The 6532-nt window shown below is 34.8% G+C and overlaps 1 pseudogene; it reads right to left on the bottom strand.

Annotated features, from left to right (window-relative positions):
• Nucleotides 1-913: 913 nt before the first annotated feature.
• Nucleotides 914-6155, bottom strand: LOC131675620 (N(4)-(Beta-N-acetylglucosaminyl)-L-asparaginase-like; annotated as a pseudogene).
• Between the last annotated feature and the right edge of the window lie 377 nt (nucleotides 6156-6532).

Consider the following 6532-nt stretch of genomic DNA (forward strand, 5'->3'; position numbering starts at 1 on the left):
AACTGGTATCAGAAATAGTATCAGAACTGATGTCAGATCTTACATGAGTTCTCACCTAAGTTCTGGTGGTCGGATTTCGACTCACGGAATTACCGTACAGGATGAGCTCTTGGGTGAGAACTTACATCAGAACTTACGTTAGAACTTGCCGACTATTTAAATCAAAAATGTTAATCATTTGCTGGCTTGACTAATTTCTCAAATGTGTATATACTTTAATGTCTCTTATATACTAACTAACTGAAATTCCAGCCGCTTGCGAGTTACCAAGAAGTATATGAAATCCATGAACTATTTTCCGAAACGCGTTTATGGTATAAATAGTTCATGGATTTCGTATACTTCTTGGTAACTCGCAAACGGCTGGAATTTCGCTTACTGATTAATTTTTGTTTCATTGTTTCAGTGGAGTACTTACTGCAGGCTACTGCATACTGAGTGAAGTATTCATGTAATGTTGAACTTTCAACTAAACAACAGAAAAGTTTTACGCAAAGTTCACTTAGTTCACCCATGGATCTTAAAGGACAGTTTTTATCATTTTTTAAAAATAATTTACCCCTACATTCATTCTGTTAATTTGTAATTATTATCATTTCAGTTGCTTAGATCTGCATGAAAGGATTCATCGACAGGAAAATCCAAGGATTTCACATTGTTATTCGTGTACTATTGTTTTGTAATTAAATAATTAATACCCAGATACAAATATACATACGATTCATTGCGAGTTTGTGCAAGTTTTTTTCATGTTTATTTTTTATTGGTTGGGTAAGCATACTCGCGAAGGTTTTCTTTAGAAAGACAAGAAAACCTGTCCTCTAACATCTGCATGCGTAGAAGAGAGAAAGATTTAAACAAAAGCTGTGCGATAATTATTTAGTCATTTTTTATTTCTATAGTGAATATAATTTTAGTGAAGTACATCCTCGATGAGATCTTCATCGTCTTCTCCTTCGTCAAACTCGCCTTCATTGTCACTATCAACATCCTCAAAAACATTGTCGACTGGATGTACGTTTGCTCCATTATCGAATAACCGTAAGGTAACGCGACGAATCATTTCTGGACTGGGGACAAATTTATGAACTTGATTGTGACATCCATGTAATTTGAGGTGTTGCTTCGTGTAAAAAGTCGATTTTACAGAGGTCAGTGACAACAAGTTTCTGTACTTGTTTTTCAGGTATTTTTCAAAACTCCATATCCGTTCGGGCTGAGCGTTGCTGTGAGGTGTTGCTAAGACATTCAACGCAAATTCCGCTATTTCTCGAAATGGATTGACTCCATTCTCAATCAGATTTCCAACATAAAACCAAAAATAGTCGGTTCTCATAATTTCAAACGGATGCCTTGGATGAATATTTGCTAAGTATTGCGGCAAACGATCGTATTGTTCTTGAAGTGTTTGCTCGTTGACATTTAGAGGAACAGCCCGAGGAAACAAGATCATCAAGTCGTGAATGGCTTCCGGATATTCGTCACGGTACTCCATTGACCGGGCATTGTTTTTTGACAATGCTTCTACGCATTGGAACGGCTGCCATGGAATTACCAGTCGCTCCAGCCATTCAGTGGCGAGCCGAATAAGATAATTCCGGATAAGTCCCATCACTCTTTGATAGTCTTCAGCGGGCAACTGTTGAGCTGCAAGAAAGCAGCATGAAACATGATTACAAAATAAAATAAGTTAGTGTGAATTTTTTATATATTTCGAGAGCTAAACAGTTTAGGAAATGCACAAACAGAGAATTTTTTGAGGCATATAGATAGGGACTATTTCCAAGGTTTTTCGATATCATTAGTAGAGCCCTAAACAATTGATTTTCCATCAAGAAAATTACATTAAAAATAAGCTGTATAATAAACGTACCGATCTGTCGAGCATCATCTCCTATTTGCATGTCATCTTCAGCTCTGAACAATACTTCTAGTTCTGGGTCTATCTCCATTAAATTTTCGATATTTTCGACGTGCATATAACATAGTAAAATATCTCGATAATCCTCGTTTATTCTAGCATAGACTTCTGGTAGTATGACCTCTTCGGTCTGCATAAATCCATTGAAATCTTCCATAACTTCAAGAATGAAGATACAAAATTTTACAAGACACTGGATGGCGGGGGTTTCCAGAGTATTACGTAGCAATACTGCCTGTTGGTTCATTGGTTCTTGTGCCAATACGGCAACGATAGCTACCCTTTGTTCGTCAAGTCTTTCGAGTGCAGGTATCTTTGTAAGCCAACGAGAATTGACAAATCTTAATAATCTATGAATGTCCATATTCAGACGAATTTGTTGTTCCCTGAGTGCGTGCAGTCTTTTAGATGAACAAAACCAATTATAGACATCGACGAGCAGATCTTGAATAATAAACAATTCATCACAAGAATGTCTTTCGCACAAAGCGGCTTTATGACATGGGCAATTGATAGATAGGAAGCCTGGAAAATGAGCAATGAATCTTTGTGCAACTGAGTTTGCTACCCCAACCATAGTGTTACAGCCGTCACTTCCCAGTGCCATTAAATTTTCATGAGGAAGAGCTACTCTGTCTGCTTCATTGGCTACTAAAAGACGACCAAACATAGAATTTATCATGTTGTTGTATAGTGCTTCGGCAGTTTCAGCGCTATGTTCATCGTCGTTTCGATAAATTCGTATTATATCAAATACTAACGTAAGTATTTTATAAGAATTATGATGAGGAACCCTCACTAGCAAACAGCCGTGTTTATCATTGTCGACGCTTGTAGAATCGTCGTATAACGCTGTGAACCGATTATCTGTCATTAATTGAACTAATTCTTGTTGATGAACAGGAGCTATCACGTTGTTTATGATTTTTGACATGTCCCATCGACTAAGATTCACTTCTTGTAGTGCATCTGGGTAACTATAAATCCGTTTAATCAATGCCAAGAGGGTGTTGATTTTTCTGTAGGCTATACCTTCTGTGGCAAAAAAAGTTGCCAGTAAAATCTTTATTGTTGCAACTTCATTTGCAAACTCTTCTCTTGTTAAATGATGATCATGGATATCATCAATTGGTATCTCATAATGAGGCATGTTTATTTCTCTATGCCTTCGTGATCTTTCATGACCTCTAACAGTTGTTATATTTGCACCAAAATTCATATGACAAACAATGCATACTGCACGGGTTCTGTCCATGGCATGTGGCCTTAGCCACATCCATCTATCATTCTCGGTTTCCCATTTGTACTGGTAATACTGATTGTGCAGACCTGCAGGTCTCTCTGGTAAATCTCGAGCAGGCGCCTGATACCTTTGAGCTCCATGAACTCGATTTGGGTCGTGCAACGTGTGTTGCCTACGGTGAGCCGGAGGTTCAGGTTCTGGTACATCATCATCTTCAGGCTGATGCATCTATGCAAATAATATTCATGAAAACATGAAATTAATTAAATCTGAAATGCTATTTAATTTAGCATTGTTTATTTTCCCAAACTTCATTATCCTTCCGTCGTATTACGTTAACATTTATGACTGATTCAAATGTTAATTTTGATCGAGTAAAGAGAGTAGTCTACGGAAACTCAAAAAAAACAAAAGTTGTTATTAAGAAAGATACTTTTTTCAATTCTATTTGATTTTATTTTAATTTTATGTTGATGTTAATTACAGGAAAGCAATAAACATTGTAAGTATGATGAAGATTGCAAAAAAAATTTGAATGGGCTTTATTATACATTTATCGCTTTCCAATACTCAAAAATATATCCTAAATAAAATATCCTAAAAATTTCACGTTATCCTTTTCCATTAAGTTATCAGAAAAAAATAACTTTATTGAATTTCTAGCCGTTATATTCACTTATATTTATTCAAAGCACGTTCTCAGAAAAAAAGTAAATTGAATTTTCAAGATTTCACTGAACAGATTTGATTAGATTTTTTAGTCAATCGCTTAGCGGTGAGAAAACTTACTTATTTATTACGAAGAAATATCTTGAGAATATTATTTCATCGTTGTTCATTTTTAATATTTTGCTTGACAGATCTAAATATTTTGTGATTTTGTAGGATACTAAAAAAAAAGCACTAAAAAGCAATAAAAACCTTTTGCAGGTTATAATAAATTTAAGTAATTGTTTGCATTCATTTACAGTTTATAATAAACAAATACAAATTGGACTATAAGAATATTGGTCTTCAAGATATTCATCCGATTTTGTTGTAATACAAAAAGAGGAATGGAATGCATTAAATTTTTCTTACCTTTCACTTGGGCAACAAACGTTCTATAGTCGCAAAAAATGTTCAACCGGATGAATGAAATTAGGATAATCTATCAATCCTTGTCAACCTTTTTGACAATCAACTCAAAAACAAAGCCGTCTTGTGTTGCTGTCCAAAAATATCTTCATCAACGCGCATCTAGCGCAACATTACGACGGTGTATTCACCATTGAAATAACAAATGATTAAATAATTATCGCACAGCTTTTGCTTAAATCTTTCTCTCTTCTACGCATGTAGATGTTAGAGGACAGGTTTTCTTGTCTTTCTAAAGAAAATCCTTTAAATCCTTTAAAGAAATTTATTGAAAAATGTATGTACAACGCTGCAATTTGTCAAAAAGATACAGAAAAGTTTTAAGGGCTGTGTGTAGTGATACAAGGTTTATTCAATTCCTTAGCAGCGCCCGTTTCAACGTTAGTAATATAATATGGGAAACTGTCGTATCCGTGGCAGTTAGCTCCATATTCGCCAGCTTTATTTAGTGCAATTACAGCACCACTAAATTTAGGATAGTACTTTGCTATTCTCCTTATTGCCGTTTCAGTTGCCGCATTTGGTGATGCACCCAGTCTCATCAATTCCACCGATAAATAGCTGAAATCAATAAAACTTATTTTGAGCAATCTGTAATATTTTTTAATTATTTTTTACATTACAAAGCATCAAAAATAATTAAAATCTAATAATCTACGACTATGGATTATCAAGATCTTTTAGAATTATCTTATCACTCTGATTATGATCATTGTAACGAATAATCGTTTTCTTAAATTATTATAGCTTTCTGTTAAAAAAAAATCAATGTAAATTTGAATCGTTCTCGAAGAATTCTTATATATTGACATTTTATAAAGATATTTTCTATTTTAAAAACTAAGTTGTAATGAATTTGCATAGAAAATTAATTAATAAAAATAAATTTTAAGTACCTTGGCAAAAATCGCATAATAATATCGCCGTCACCAGTGGCAGCTGCAGCACCAACTTCACCATCGGCATAAGCACCAGGACCACTAACTGCTGAATCCCCAATTCTCCCTGGAATTTTAAACTTTTGTCCGTTAGTTGACACCCCAGCAGCAACGCGACCTTGGATATCAAGAGCTATAGCGCCAATAGTATCGTGATTATCTTCGTCAGTTGTTGGTGCATTAGCTTTTGGATCATCTAACTGTGCACCGAGGTGATATGGACCGCAGCTGCTAGAGGGATTTTGTTCAACGTTCTGTCGCAATAAAATTTCATGAATTTATTAAAGTGGAAATTAAAATATCTTATATATATATATAATAAGATGTATATAGATTTTTTCTATGGGCCATCGCAAACTTAATTCAGCAATTTTTATGTAAAAATACCTCCCAAAAATTAGGTTAACATTTATTTTCATTTTTCCACTTTTGCCACATATCACGCGACTTGTCTATTTGCAAGCTGTATTTCTTGACGCCCATTTGAACAGCAAAGTCTGCCGCTAAACTTCCGCCAAGCAACGAGTGTCTTGCATTTTCCATAACTTTACGAGCAACTGAGATTGCATCTTTCACATTGCGGATTCCGCCTACAGCACCAATGTCCATCATCGTTTTGTAAAAAAGAATAAATTGTTCCAATTTTAAATTAAAAAAAAAATATTTATATCGTATAAGGTATTATAATTATACCCGTCCAGAATTAAAGCATCCAAGGTAGTTTCTCCATTTTCATCCGGATTGCCTTCGAAACCAACGGTCCCACGACATTGCATTTGTTCACATAATTTACAACTTTCTCCAACAGCATCCACAGCACTTCGTTTTTCCTAGGAAAGAGTTTCCCAAGCTAGAATGAAAATTTTTTGTTAAATTCAGAACTTAAGATAGCTAATAAACAATTACCTTTTTGCATATCTTTCTAACTTTCAGAAGTAATATAAAGAAGCGTAATTCCTTGATCTTTGATGCTGAAAAAATGTTCACCTAAAACTGAATAAATATTGAATGAATTCTCACTTATGATAGTTGAAAGTAAAGTGGTGTGTTGTTAAAAAACAACAAAGTTCAATAGTCTGCTATTAACCTCTTTTTCAAAACAATTCAAACGTTGGAACGATGGACTGGAACAACAGCCGACAGCAGTACGGCCATGGTTATAAAAGAGACCTAGAGGCATCACGGCTATCTAGAAAAATTCAGTTTTTCATACTTCTGGGATAAACATCGGATTCTCATCGCTGCGTCCACCGCAAATGTGACAGTTGATTATTATTTTGTTGAATGGTTTTT

The sequence above is a fragment of the Phymastichus coffea genome, unplaced genomic scaffold (assembly GCF_024137745.1).
Source record: "Phymastichus coffea isolate CEN01 unplaced genomic scaffold, Cenicafe_Pcof_1.1 PCOF00027, whole genome shotgun sequence".
Taxonomy (NCBI): domain Eukaryota; kingdom Metazoa; phylum Arthropoda; class Insecta; order Hymenoptera; family Eulophidae; genus Phymastichus; species Phymastichus coffea.